Here is a 15,378-nt window from a genome sequence, read left to right as displayed (position 1 = left end):
TGTCCCCACACAATACTTCCCATGAATAATTTCCCAAACCTGGAAGCAAGAAAGATGCCCTTCTGTAGATGAGTGGAAAAACAAACTGATACAACTATAACATGGAATAGTATTCAGTGATAAAAAGAAATGAGCTACCAAGCTACTAAAAGACATGGAAGAAACCCTTAATGGATATTGCTAAGTGAAGGAAGCCAATCTAAAAAGCTACACACTGTATGGTTCCCGCTACATGACATTCTAGAAATGTCTGCCTTCCTGACTCCAGCCTCAGCAACACAAGTGCCTGGATCCTCTTTAAACTGTCACCACTGCCACTGACCACTTACATTGTCCAGACTTTATCCTAGCACCCCCAACCCTTTGTCCATGCTTCCCTAATATCCTCATTTTACTTCTTTCTGTAGAATCTAGGGCGTTATTCTGTGGCTTACACGCCAGGACACATTCTCCAAAGGGCCCCCTGCTCCCTAGACCTGTTACACACCAAGACAAGGACTAGAACATATCCTCTCTCAATTGCTGTCATACCCGATGAGGACAAGGCCCTGCTTCAAGCTGCTAGTCCCTGGAAAAACAGCAGGAGGAAGCTGACCTGGAACAATAAATTGCTGCAGGTTCATTGCAGCCCCCATCCTCTCCCAGGAACCCATAGACTCATCTGGAATACTGGCAAGACCTCCTCAGCAACTTCATTCTGTCCTGCCCCAGAATACCCACTCGTATCCCTCCAGATGGGACGAGTTACCCCTTCCTCCTCTTTTTGCTGTATTGGAGGGAGCCTTAAGAGAGCTTTTCAGGCATACCTTTGGATACTCTTATGCACGAGATTGAGAGGAATCCACCTTTACTTGCTCAGATCCAAAAGCCACACTCCAAACAAGGTGTCAGGCCCCTTTCCATAAGTGTCCAATGATTTTGCCGTGCAACTTGGTGTCTCTTTCTCCTTGAGGCCTCATCGGGTCGTAGGACCTTTTCTTTTTAGGATGCAGCATACTCATGTCCTTTGTGTTACTGGAGCCATCCTGGCCGGAGCCCTAAAGAAGCCATTTGCCTGATATAGGTAGTCTCAGCAACCTGCCGCGTCCAGATGTCTGACTGGAGGATTCCCATAAAGCCTTGCAAATCTGCCGGCAAGTGCTTACCCCCTGGGCTAGAGGTTGGGCTCTTTGGGGGGATACCGCACGGACCACACCTGTGACTTCTGGCTGGGGCTGGATGTGAATGCCCTCAGGATGCAGTTCCTCAACTGAACTTGTTATAGGGTTGGGAAGGTGGGGAAGACGGCAATCACAGCAGCTAGAGTGTCTGAGCACTTCTGTGGACCAGGACCCACAGGTCACATGCATTATCTACCAAATTTCAGCCTCTCAGCCACCTTGAGAAATGGGAGTGATCCTCACAGTCTTAGAAGTGAGGAAACGGAGGCTCAGAGAGAGAAAGTGTGTGAAGAAATGTTGATGGCTCCTGAGGAGCAGAATCTGCTCCTACCGCCCCCTGTTGGAGAGACGGGCTCGGTGAACTCACTTGTGTCTGCATATATTACAGTCCTCTGGGCCTCTGATACACATCTAAAAAATGGGAAAAAGTACCTCCCATTTCCATGGCTGTGGTGAGTGCAAAGTAAAATCACTGGTACGAAGGGGCTCCTGTCCCAAGCAACTGACACGGAGAAAAAGAACAAAGATACGGTTCTTGGTTGCAGGATAAGTGCTGAGCCTGGCCAGGACCAAGAAACTGCCTCTTACATTTCAGTTTTTTTTCTTTGGTGGACTGAGCTGCCTCCACATACTCTTACTACAAAGTGGGTCTTATATACAGAGCTGGGTTCCTGGATCCCAGGGCTTCAGAACTCCTCCTGTGGCTCTGCTCCGTAGCCGTGATTCTGGAGTCTAACTGCCCCACTCTCGCCTCGTTCAGTGATGGCCCACTGAGAGCTGCCTGAGGAAAGAGCCTGCGAGGCCTTCACCACCGGGACCTTCTCAGGATGAGTGTTCCTATGATCCTCGTGGCAAGGAGCCTATGGGATCCTCCCTAAACTGGATGCACTGGCAGTCACTCATCTTCTTGTGATGTGTGCTCTGTTGGTGGCAGTGGAAGGCCACCTTGCTCAGGATGAGAGGTGGCCCTGGGGCTGCCCTCACCCCTCAACCCCACTCCACATCATGGGTAGAGGCTGCTTCTAAAATGGGGTACGAGCCTCTGTCTCTGTGGAAGCTAAGGGGAAAGAAGGTGGCACAGGGAGGTTGTGGGCAGAGAATCTACACTCCAGCCAAGTGCATGTGAACCAGGAGTTATGTTCCACTGCTCACCCATTCCGGGGGCTTACTGGAATGGTGCTAGCCATCCAGATGAGTTGGACGGGTGCAACGTCTCTGATAAGTACTCTCACCTATAGATAAGCGTACAGGTATGATGGGTGCCTTGTCTAAAGACGAGGAGAGATGATGAAGGGTAGTTTGTTCTCACAACACAGATAATATCTTGGCTGTTGCCCAACTTCCACAGAACTGCCTGAGGACTGCTAGGCATCAGTAGCACCGGTGCTTTCCATGTGCTGCCTCCCCTCTCACTTCCCTCTTCCAAACTGTAGAATCTTTATCTAATCTGGTGTTGGGGAAATTATCATGACAGGACATCCTTCTAAAATCTCTGATACCAAAATTTAGGATTTGGAGATGAAAGCCACAATTTGTCTTTTCATGTCTGCTGCTGACATGTCATTTCCTCCATTAATCATGAAGCCCCCCCCCCCCATTTTCACCTGCCCGAGTTCATGTGCAGCGATAGTGGACAGCCTCCCCCGCCCCCCAGCAGACATGGTGCCTCCTCAAATACTTGTATGTCTTCTTACTGCTTGGCAGCTTTCTCCGCCACGTGGGAGCTTGGCAGGCCATTGTCAGGCTCACTCTGAAAGTGCAGGGGAACTTAATATCCACAGAGCAGCCTTTAAAAAAATACACACCTCCTTGATCTCTAGCAGATCAATTCTGAGATACGTTTCATACTGTCTCTGAGAGGGCTGGCCGCAGGTTTGAGACCTAGTTGCTAATAGCGGCGGCTTTTCCCCCTCCCAGTTTCATACCTGTTCACCCTGAAATCACACCCCAAATAAACATCCTGTCCCCAGAACTTTGTCTCAGAATCTGCTTTGGCAAGAACACAACTAACATAGTGAACCAGGTGCAGCTTCTTAAGCAGGAAGGAAAGGCAGCCAAATAGAAGGCCAGTGAAGAGTGGGGGTGAAGGGTGGGGGCAGGGCATGGCTGTTGATCTTCCGAGGGAACCTTGGTTGGGTAGAGAGGTTTTCTTTTATCTTTTATTTATCTAGGGGCCATGCGTTGTAGATGCCCAGACTGTGCTGCCAACATGTTCTTATGGCACACTCCTCGCCTCAGCCCATGGGAATCCTTGGGATTCCAGGCAGAAGGATGCACTAGCCACTTGCTCAGGGCCTACGACCCGAGCAGAGAGAGAATATACGGAAAAAACTCTGGGTGCCTCCCATTACAGAGGCAACAGAATTGAGATATGTCCCTCAGAAAAGAAAAATCCTATGGGGCGCCTGGGTGGCGCAGTCGGTTAAGCGTCCGACTTCAGCCAGGTCACGATCTCGCGGTCCGTGAGTTCGAGCCCCGCGTCGGGCTCTGGGCTGATGGCTCGGAGCCTGGAGCCTGTTTCCAATTCTGTGTCTCCCTCTCTCTCTGCCCCTCCCCCGTTCATGCTCTGTCTCTCTCTGTCCCGAAAATAAATAAACGTTGAAAAAAAAAAAAACAACAGTTGGTCTCATTTAAAAAAAAAAAAAAAAAGAAAAAATCCTAGATCCATTACCCCAGTTATACACAGTACTCATGCCAGGTCTTGTGATGAAGATTGGCATTGGCAAATGCACATTGGCATTGGGTTGGCCGTTATCTTAGCCGGAAGATTCTCTTTGATGCCTTTTTTCTTTTCAAAGTAGAAAAGAAGGATAAACTTATTATTCAACAGAATTCTTTTTGAGGTCACCTGAGGAATGCCCAGAAATCCTTCATCCTTACCCAGAACACTTCCCCAGTTACCCTCTGATGCAAAAAAAAGCAAACTTTATTGTTTTCACTTTTGGTCTGTGCATCCGTTTTCTGTTACTGTGCAAACATTCAGGTATGGGAGACACTTGAGGCTTCAGGCATCGTTTTATTCATTGTAGTAAAATATTCAGAACACAACGTTTGCACTCTATTTTTAAGAGACAATTCCTTGACATTAAGTATATTAACATAAGTGTAACCATCACCACCATCCATCTCCAGAACTGTTTTCATCTTCCCAAACTGAAACTCTACCCATTAAACAATAACTCCCCATCCACTTTATCCCCTGCCCCTGACAAGCACCATTCCACTTTCCGTCTCTATGAATTTAACTGCTCTAGTTACCTCCTATAAGTGGAATCATACAGTATTCGTCCTTTTATCACTGGCATTTCACTTAGCATAATGTCTTCAAGTTTTATCCATGTTGAAACGTGGCAGAATTTCCTTGCATTTTAAGGCTGAATATATATGCCACATTTTGCTAATCCTGTCATCCTTCAGCGGGCACTTGCACCTTTTGGCTATTGCGAATAATGCTACTATGAACATGGGTGTACAAATAACTTCCAAGTCCCTACTTCTTTTTTTTTTTTTAATTTTTTTTTCAATGTTTATTTATTTTTGGGACAGAGAGAGACAGAGCATGAACGGGGGAGGGGCAGAGAGAGAGGGAGACACAGAATCGGAAACAGGCTCCAGGCTCTGAGCCATCAGCCCAGAGCCCGACGCGGGGCTCGAACTCACGGACCGCGAGATCGTGACCTGGCTGAAGTTGGACGCTCAACCGACTGCGCCACCCAGGCACCCCCCAAGTCCCTACTTCTTTGGGTTAGTACCCAGAAGTGGAATTTCTGGATCATAATGGTAATTATATTTTCAATTTTGGGGGAGGGGGAGGTACCATACTACTTTTCATAGTTCTGCCCCGTTTTACATTCCCGCCAGCATTTATACAAGGGTTGCAGTTCCTCCATGTCCTCACCAAAAATTTTTTAAAGTTTTTATTTAAATTCCAGTTAGTGGGGGCACCCGGGGGGCTCGGTCGGTTAAGGGTCTGACTCTTGATGACGGCTTGGGTTATGATCTCACGGTTCACAAGTTTGAGTCCCGCATCAGGCTCTGTGCTGACAGTGCGGAGTCTGCTTGGGATTCTCTCCTTCTCCCTCTCTTTCTCTGCCCCTCCCCTGCTCATGCTGTCTCTCTCTCTCTCTCAAAAATAAATAAATAGCCTTAAAAAAATAAATTCCTGGTAGTTAACACGCAGTGAAATAGTAGTTTCAGGTTTAGAATTCAGTGATTCAGCTCTTCCATACAACCCTTGGTGCTCGTCACAACATGTGCCCCCTTAATCCCCGCAACCTATTTATCTGTCTCCACCCATGTCCTTTCTTATAACCATCAGTTTGTTCTCTGTAGTTAAGAGTCTGTTTCTTGGTTTGCTTCTCTCTTTTTTCCCCCTTTCTCATTTGATTTGCTTCTTAAGTCCCACCTGTGAGTAAAATCATATGGTATTCGTCTTTCTCTAACTGACTAATTTCACTTAGCATAATACTCTCTAGCTCCACCCACATCATTGCAGATGGCAACATTTCATTCTTTTTTATGGCTGAATAATATTCCATTACATATATAATATATTATATATATATAATATTCCTATATATATGTGTGTGTGTGTGTGTGTGTGTGTGTGTGTGGATAGATAGATAGATAGATAGATAGATAGATAGATAGATACATGTTCTTTATCCAAAATTTTTATTTTCTGTTTTTGGTAGTAGCTGTCCTAAGGGTAGTGAAGTGGTATTTCACTGTGTTTTTGATCTGCAATTCCCTAATGTTGAACATCTTTTCATGTGCTTACTGGCCATTTGTATATCTTCTTGGAGAAGTGTTTATTCAAGCCTTTTGCCTATTTTTTAGTTGCCTTGTTTTGTTGTTGTTGTTGTTGGGTTATAATTCTTTATAAGTCCTGGATGTGAACCCCCCTTTTTAATGTTTGTTTGTTTGTTTATTCATTTATTTATTTATTTTTGAGAGAGAGAAAGAGGGAGAGAGAAATCCCAAATAGGTTCCACGCTGTAAGCACAGAGCCCAACTGCATTGTATTATATTATTATACAGAATATTCAACTGTTCTCAAAATCTGTGCTTTGCTAATTTATTCCTCCCCCAAACCCTGGAAACCACTTTTTTTAAAACTATCTCCACAATTTTGCCTTTTCCTGAATGTTAGACCATTGGAACCATACAAGATGCAGCCTTTTTTACTATGAAAACTAATTGAATTTTATCTTCTTTTCAACTTGATTGAGATATCATTGACGTATACTATTTTGTCAGCTTAAAGTGTGCGACCTGTTGAATTGGTACTTATATATTGCAACATGATTGCCAACACAGCCTGAGCCAAAACCTCCAACTCATCACATAAGTTACCATTTCTTTTTTTGAGGTGAGAACATTTAAGATCTGTCTTAGTAACTGCCAAGTATATAATATAGTATTATTAACTATAACACCATGCTGTACATTAGATTGCCAGAACTAATTCATCTTCTAATGGAAAGTTTTTACTTTTTGACCAACATCTCTTCATCTCCATTTCTCCCACCCCCAAGCCCCGGGAAAGCCACCATTCTTTTCTCTGTTTCCATGAGTTTGACTTTTTTAGATTCTGCATATAAGTGATATCATACAGTATTTATCATTCTTGGCCTGACATGTTTCATTTAGCACAATGTCCTCAAGGTGAAATACACATTGTGGCAAATGGCAAGATTTTCTTCTTACTTACGGCTGAATTAAATATATTGAATTAAATACATATTTAGAATTCCTATATATATATATATATATATATATATATATATATATATATAGTCACATCTTCATCTCTTCATCCATTGCTGGACACTTAGGTTGTTTCTATATTGTGGCAATTGTGAATAATGCTGCAGTGAACATGAGAGTAGAAATGGCTCTTCAAGATCCTCTTTGTATTTTCTTTAGATATATCCCCAGAAATGGTAGTTCTGTTTATAATTTTTGAGGAATCTCTATAATGTTCTGCATAGTGGCTACACCAATTTAAACACCCACCAGCACTGCACAAAGATTCCCTTTTCTCCACATTCTCACCAATACTTGTTAATCTCTTATCTTTTTGATGACAGTCATTCTGACAGGTGTGAAGTGATATCTCATTGTGATTTTGATTTGCATTCTCCTGATGATTACTGACTTTGTACCTTTTGTGTACCTTTTGGCCATCTATACATCATCCTTTGAAAAATATCTATTCAGACCTTCTGCCCATTTAAAAAAAAATTTTTTTCCCAACGTTTTTATTTATTTTTGGGACAGAGAGAGACAGAGCATGAACGGGGGAGGGGCAGAGAGAGAGGGAGACACAGAATCGGAAACAGGCTCCAGGCTCTGAGCCGTCAGCCCAGAGCCTGACGCGGGGCTCGAACTCACGGACCGCGAGATCGTGACCTGGCTGAAGTCGGACGCTTAACCGACTGCGCCACCCAGGCGCCCCTCATCAATAGATTTCTATACGTTGATTTTGTATCCTGCAACATTACTGAAACTGTAGCAGTTTTTTGGTGGAGTCTTTCAGGTTTTCTATATAGATTATCATATCATCTTGAAATAGTGAAAATTTGACTTCTTCCTTGCCAATTTGGATGCCTTTTATTGTTTTTTTTTTGTCTAATTGCTGTGGCTGGGACTTCCCATAAACTGTTAAATAACAGTGGTGAGGGTGAATGTCCCTGTCTTGTTCCTGACTGTAGAGGAAAATATCTCAGTTTTTCCCCATTGAGGATGATATTAACTGTGGGTTTTTCATATATGGCCTTTATCATGTTGAGGTATGTTCCCTCTAACCCTACTTTGTTGAGGGTTTTTATCATGAATGGATATTGTATTTTGTCAAATGCTTTTTTGTGCATCCATTGAAAGGATCATATGGTTCTTTTCTTTTTTTAATGTGGTGTATCACATTGATTGATTTGTGAATACTAAACCACCCTTGCAGCCCAGGAATAAATCCCACGTGAAGGTGGCGAATGATTCTTTTAATGTATTGTTGGATTCAGTTTCCTAGTGTTTGAATTGAGAATTTTTGCCTCCATGTTCATCAGGAATATTGGCCTGCAGTTCTCTTTTACAAGTGGAGTCTGTATCTGTCTGGTCTTGGAATCAGGGTAATGGTGGCATCATAGAATGAATTTGGAAGTTCTCCTTCCTCTTCTATTTTTTGGAATGGTTTGAGAAGAACAGGTATTAACTCTTCTTCAAATGTTTGATAAAATACGCCTGTGAAGCCATCTGGTCCTGGACTTTTGTTTGCTGGGAGGTTTTTGATTGCTGGTTCAGTTCCTTTCCTTGTTATTGGTCTGTTCAGGTTTTCTTCCTGTTTCAGTTTTGGTTATTTATATGTTTCTAGGAATTTATCCATTTCTTCCAGGTTGTCCAATTTGTTGGCATATAGTTTTGTATAATATTCTCTTATAATTGTATTTCTGTGGTGTTGGTTGTTATTTCTCCTCTCTCATTTGTGATTTTATTTATCTGGGTTCTTTCTCTTTTCTTTTTAATAAATCTAGGAAGGGGGTTATCATTTTTATTCATTTTTTTAAATAACCAAATCAGCTTCTGGTTTCATTGATCTGGCTTTTTTTTAATTAAAAAAAATTTTTTTTAACGTTTATTTATTTTTGACAGAGAGAGAGAGAAAGAGAGAGAGAGAGACAGAGCATGAGCGGGGAGGGGCAGAGAGGGAGACGCAGAATCCGAAGCAGGCTCCAGGCTCTGAGTTGTCAGCACAGAGCCCAATGTGGGGCTTGAGCTCACAAACCGCGAGATCATGACCTGAGCCGCAGTCGGACGCTCAACTGACTGAGCCACCCAGGCGCCCCTCATTGATCTGTTCTATTGTTATTTTCATTTCTATATAATTTATTTCTGCTCTGATCTTTATTATTTCCTTCCTTCTGCTGACTTTAGGTTTTGTTTGTTGTTCTTTTTCTAGCTCCTTTTGGTGCAACGTTAGGTTGTTTGAGATTTTTCTTGCTTCTTGCTTAAGGTAGGCCGGTATTGCTATATACTGCCCTCTTAGAACCACCTTTTCTGCATCCTAAATATTTTGGACCATTGTGTTTTCAATTCTTTTGTTTCCATGTACTTTTTTTTTTAAACTTTTTTTTAAATGTTTATTTTTGAGAGAGAGACAGAGAGAGAGAGACAGAGTGTGAGCAGGGGAAGGGCAGAGGGAGAGGGAGACACAGAATCCGAAGCACGCTCCAGGCTCTGAGCTGTCTGCACAGAGCCTGACACGGGGCTCGAACTCACGGACTGTGCGATCATGACCTGAGCTGAAGTCGGCCGCTTAACTGGCTGAGCCACCCAGGTGCCTCTGTTTCCATGTACTTTTTAATTTCCTCTTTGATTTCCTGGTTGACCCATTCATTTTTTAGTAACAAGTTATTTAACCTGCATGTATTTGTGGTCTTTCCAGATTTTTTTTTCTTGTGGTTAACTTCATAGCATTGTGGTCAGGAAAGATGCACAGTATGAATTGTATCTTGAATTTGCTGAGGTTTGTTTTGTGGTCTAATATATGATCTATTCTAGAGAATGTTCCACGTGCACTTGAAAAGAATGTGTGTTCTGCTGTTTTAGGGTGGAATGCTCTGAATATATCTGTTAAATCGATCTGGTCCAGTGGGTCATTCAGTGCCATTGTTTCCTTGTTGATTTTTGTTTAGATGATCTGTCCATTGATGTAAGTAGGGTGTTAAAGTCCCCTACCATTCTTATACTGTTATTGATTAGTTCCTTTATGTTTGTTATTAACTGCTTGATGTATTTGGATGCCCCTATGTCGAGTGAATACATATTTACAATTGTTATATCTTCTCACTGGATTGTCCCCTTTAATATTATATGGAGTCCTTCTTTGGCTCTTGTTACAGTCTCTGTTTTAAAGTCTATTTTGTTCAAAGTAAGTATTGCTACGCCAGCTTTCTTTTGACATCCATTTGCATGACGGATGTTTCTCCGTCCTCTTACCTTTAATCTGCAGGTGTGTTTAGGTCTAAGATGGGTCTCTTGTGGGCAGAATATAGATGGGTCTCGTTTTTTTTATCCATTTTGTCACCCTTCTTTTGATTGGAATTTTTAGTCCAATTATATTCAAAGTAATTATTGATAGTATATGTATTTATTTCCATTTTATTACGTGTTTTGTGGTTGTTTCTGAAGATTTTGTCTGATCCTTTCTTGTCTCTCTTTCATGTTTTGCTGATTTTCTTTAGTCATATATTTGGATTTCTTTCTCTTTATTCTTTGCATATTTATTAGTGGTTTTTGATATATGATTACCATTAAATTTGTATATAATCTCCTCTGCATATAGCAGTCTATATGAAGTTGATGGTCGTTTAAGTTTGAACCCATTCTTTTCTCCTCTCCTCCCCATGTTTTAGATATATGTTATTATACTCTATGTTCTTTTTTTTGGTGTGTTCCTTTACTGATTTTTTACAGAAATATTCATTTATACTGCTTTTGTGTTTCCTACCTTCATACTGTCACTTTTGGTCGCTCCTTTCCCCTCAAAGTGTCCCTTATAATATTTCTTGAAGAGCTGGTTTAGTGGTTATGACTCCTTTAGTTGTTTGTCTGTGAAAATCTTAATCTCTCTTTATATTCTGAATGATAGTCTTGCTGGATAAAGTATTCTTGGCTACAGATTTTTCCCATTCAGCACTTTGAATATATCATGCCATTCCCTTCTGGCTTACCAAATTTCTGCTGAAAAACCTTCTGCTAGCCTTATTGGTTTTCCCTTGTAAGTTAATGACTTCTTTTGTCTTGCTGCTCTAAAAATGTTTTCTTCATCACTGTATTTTGCAAGTTTAATTGCAATATGTCTTGGTGTGTGTTTGTTCTTGTCAATTTTGTTGGGGGTTCTCTGTGCCTCCTGGATCTGGTGTACTGTTTCCTTAACCAGATTAGAAAAGTTTGCCGCTATTATTTCTTCAAATAAAATTTCTGCCCCTTTTCTCTCTCTTCCTCTGGGATTCCTACAACATGAATGTTATTGTGTAATGGAGTTACTGAGTTCCCTAAGGCTATTCTCATTCTACATAAGCCTTTTCTCTTTTTTGTTCAGCTTCATTCCATTCCATTACTCTATCTCTAGGTCACTAATTCATTCCTCCACTTCTTCCATCCAGCTGTTTATTCCATCAACTATGTTTCTCATTTTGTTTAATTGTGCCCTTTATCTCTTCTGTGTTATTCCTTCTCTGTGTTAAGGATCTCACTCATGCCTTCCATTCTTTTCTCAAGTCCGTGGGTATCCTATGATCTTTGCTTTAAATTCTCTATCACGCATGTTACGTATATCTGTTTCACTTAGATCTCTGGCTGTGGCCTTGTCCTGTTATTTCATTTGGGGTAAATTTCTCTGTCTCCTTATTTTGTCTGCCTCTGTGTGTCTCTTTCTATGTGTTAAGAAAGTTAGCGGTGTCTTCTGCTATCGAAGTTTGTGATTTTATGAAGAAGAGGTCCTAGAGCACCTTGCAGTGCAGTATCCCTTGTCCACCCAGACCTGGCACATCAGGAGAGTATCCTTTGGGTGTTGATTATGCCCTGCTGTTGTGTCTGAGTCACTTTTCCTTTCACTGCAGTCATCTGCATGGACTCTCTGCCTGTTATGGGCTATGCTTGTTCTTTGTGGTGTTAGTGGGACCCAGGCAGGTTATCTCTGAGGAGGCAGACCTGCTGGGGAACTGTGAGCAGGTCAGAGATGTTGGAAAAAATTACGCTGGGCCACTAATGGTATGCTGGACCCCCTGAAGTGCTGTGGCAGAAGGGTCGTGAGGCTGGCGGTACACTGTCATTCTTATGCACAGCCAGGCAAATGTCATGATCCACACCGCAAAGAGAAGATGACTGCAGTAAAAGACACTCAGAACACTCTTCCCTCCCTCTTCCAACACAATAAGAACTGTTCTAAGAAGACTTTTTAACCCCCGAAAACCCACATCTCCAGCCAGCACTTCTGCATGAAAGCAGGAGCAAGGTGTCACAGAGAGAGCAAGGTGTCGTGAGAGCACCAGCCCACTTCGTGGTGCAGGTGGCAGGTGCTCCTTCTCCACCAAGGGGCCCTTTTTCACCTGCTGTTGGCTCCCCAGTGTGGCATCAGAAGTCTGTGTCTGAGGCTTCATTTTCTAGGAGGCACATGTTTGGAGTTTCCCAGGACATCAGCGGGAGGAGGTGTATGAAGTGGCAATAGGATAAGCCCTGCGTCAACAAAGGGCCGTGTCTTGAGGCGTCTGTCTGAGGAACAGCTGACATGTGAAGGCTCAGCGAGAAAACCAAAGAACCTGACTTTAGAAAGAACCCAATAAGGGAAACCTTGAAGACACAAGTGAGACGAAGGGTCAGAATACAGAATATTCTCAAATCGGGCTGCTAAGGCAGCTTCAGCACTTACCCGCCAGCCATGTACTTGTGGGCCAGTCACCCACCTGTACAACGTGGGTAACATAGCACCCATCCCCCAAGCTTATTGTAAGGATTGAACAAGATAATGCACATTAAGCTCAGCAGCCTAATCCTAACAACGGTGTGAGGCCTGTAGCATAAAAAGCAAATGCTAGTGGATTTTAAGTAATTATTAAGAGAATGAAGGAAAGCATTTCTAATCTGTAGGTTTTCTGTTCCCTCCACCATGGCTTCCAAATCAGGCCTCCGAACAATTGCCCATGTTAGCTGTATGGATATGATCTTGAAAACAGTCTGATCTTGACCTTGAGGATTTTTTCAGGAAACTCGGTGCTTAGCTCTCAGCTGTTAACAAGGGAGGGCCACACCATAAGTCCTGACCAGGGCATCACTGGTGACTACTGCCCTGCCTTGCTTTCATCACAGTCTCTGGCCTTTACCTGCTCAGTGGTCTGCCTTGAGCCAGTCCCCTGAATCTGTTTCGGGGGCCCTGACTTGTCTTCTTCCTGCTCGTCCTTAAGTTCTAGCTGTCTGTTGGCTAAGTCCTGACACCTGGTTTCTTTGACAGCACTTCAGAAGGAACCTAAATTTATTAGGGTCTCCTCGGATCCTTCCTTTCTCCAAGGGCATCCAGGACATCCCTGTGCTCAGGTACTCACTTGCACCGGTTCAGGCCCCAGGGGAACCTGGGTTGCTGGAGTAGTGAACAGAAAATGGGAGTGTGGGTGCTTTAGGGTCAGGCGATCAGCTCCAACTTGCCTCAACTACCGAGAGGGGAAAGTTAGGAGACACAAGTACCCTTGTATCTTGGAGGAGACAAGAGGTGCATCCTTGGGTCACGCAGACATGGCCCAGCTAATGCCCATACTGGCTGCAACACAGAAATGCCGTTCACTTCATCGAGTGACCTTTCTTCTTCTCCTAGCTCTTATCATCATTATCTTCAGGTCTAAGGGTTACCTGAACCCAAGAAGCCAGAAGCTGGAAAGCGTCCAGGTTGATGCAAGCATGGCTGTTAGAGACCACAATGGCCTGAAAAGTGTAAAATTACCAAGGATGGTGTATCGACAGCCACAGGTGCTAACACCCTCTAGGAAGGACGTCCTTGTCATGACCCCTCGGCTGGCTCCCATCCTCTGGGAGGGGACTTTCAAAACTGACATCCTGAATGAGCAGTGCCGGCTCCAGAATGCCACCATTGGATTCATCACGTTTCCTGCTAAAAAACCCCAAACCCACCTGAAGATATTGCTGGAACTGCAGAGACGTACTTCATGGCGGGACACAGGGTGAACGACTACGTCTTCACTGACCGGCCAGACCACGTTCCTCACATTAACCTCCAAAAAGGAAGGCAGACAATCATCCTTAAGGTCCAGAGCCATGCCCGCTGGGAGGACATCTCCATGCACCGCACATCAATTTTCCCCAGCAACGCTTCCACCAGGAAGCGGATTACCTTGTGTGTGTGGATGCGGACATGAAGTTCAGCGACCACACGGGCGTGGAGATCCTCTCCTCCTTGTTCCGCACCCTGCATCCTGGCTACCGTGGGCTCAGTCGGACCCACTTCCCCTATGAACGTTGGCCTCAGTCACAAGCCCATGTTCCTGAAGATGAGGGGGACTTTCGTTACACAGGGGCCTTTTTGGGGGGTCAGTGCCAGAGGTGTACAGGCTCGGCAAGGCCCGCCACGAGGCACAAATGGCCGACCAAGCCAACCACATCAAAGCTGCGAGGCATGGTGAGAGCCACCGGAACGAGTATCTGCTTTACCACAAACCCTCCAAGGTCCTCTCCCCCGACTACCTGTGGAATCAGCAGCTAACGTATTATTTTAAACCACAACAACTTAACTTGTCCAAAATCATAAAGTGGAGAAGATTTAAGGTCTTAGAGATGAATTACCAACTGAAAGACTGATGAGCAGAACTTCTAGGAAGGGCTCGGAGAGAGGTAATGCTCAGCTAGCCTGAGTCTTCCTTCCTTCTGGCATGGTATTCTTCGTTAAACCAGTTTTAGCACAAAGGGTATGACTCTGTTTTTCCTACCTGATGGAGGCCTAGAACCACCTCTCCTAACGTAGGCCTCATACCATCCCCTCCCCACCCCTCCTGCAACCACCGAATGCACACACGTTGAGGCTGGCCTGATTCTTGGATTCAGACACAAATTCCCAGGGTTTCCACCACCTCTAGCTTCTCACTGTGTGATACCACCACCCCTCAGGATGGAGGAGGTGGGCGGTCTGAGTCTGTCCTGACAGAGGATCAGAGATGAGATCTTTTCCAGAACAAGGTAGGAAGTCTTCAGACACACAGATCACCACAATAAGGTTGGTCAACATCATCCCTCACCATACATAGTTACAAAAAATTTGTTTTCATTTTTTTCTTGGGGTGAAGATTTTTAAGATCTACTCTTTTAGCAACTTTCAAATATGCAATACAATACAAATTATAGGCATATGCTGTACATTATATCCCCATGAATAATTTCTTTTTTTTTTTTTAATTTTTTTTTTCAACGTTTATTTATTTTTGGGACAGAGAGAGACAGAGCATGAACGGGGGAGGGGCAGAGAGAGAGGGAGACACAGAATCGGAAACAGGCTCCAGGCTCTGAGCCATCAGCCCAGAGCCTGACGCGGGGCTCGAACTCCCGGACCGCGAGATCGTGACCTGGCTGAAGTTGGACGCTTAACCGACTGCGCCACCCAGGCGCCCCTACCATGAATAATTTCTAACTGGATGTTTATAGTTTTTGACCCCTTTAA

General features: G+C 43.7%; 1 pseudogene; it reads left to right on the top strand.

The window, feature by feature from the left end:
* Window positions 1-11,499: 11,499 nt before the first annotated feature.
* LOC123382410 lies at window positions 11,500-15,050 on the top strand (annotated as a pseudogene).
* Window positions 15,051-15,378: the final 328 nt, after the last annotated feature.

This window comes from Felis catus, chromosome E2 (assembly GCF_018350175.1).
Source record: "Felis catus isolate Fca126 chromosome E2, F.catus_Fca126_mat1.0, whole genome shotgun sequence".
In the NCBI taxonomy this organism is placed as follows: domain Eukaryota; kingdom Metazoa; phylum Chordata; class Mammalia; order Carnivora; family Felidae; genus Felis; species Felis catus.
This window is presented reverse-complemented; position numbering and strand designations above follow the sequence as displayed.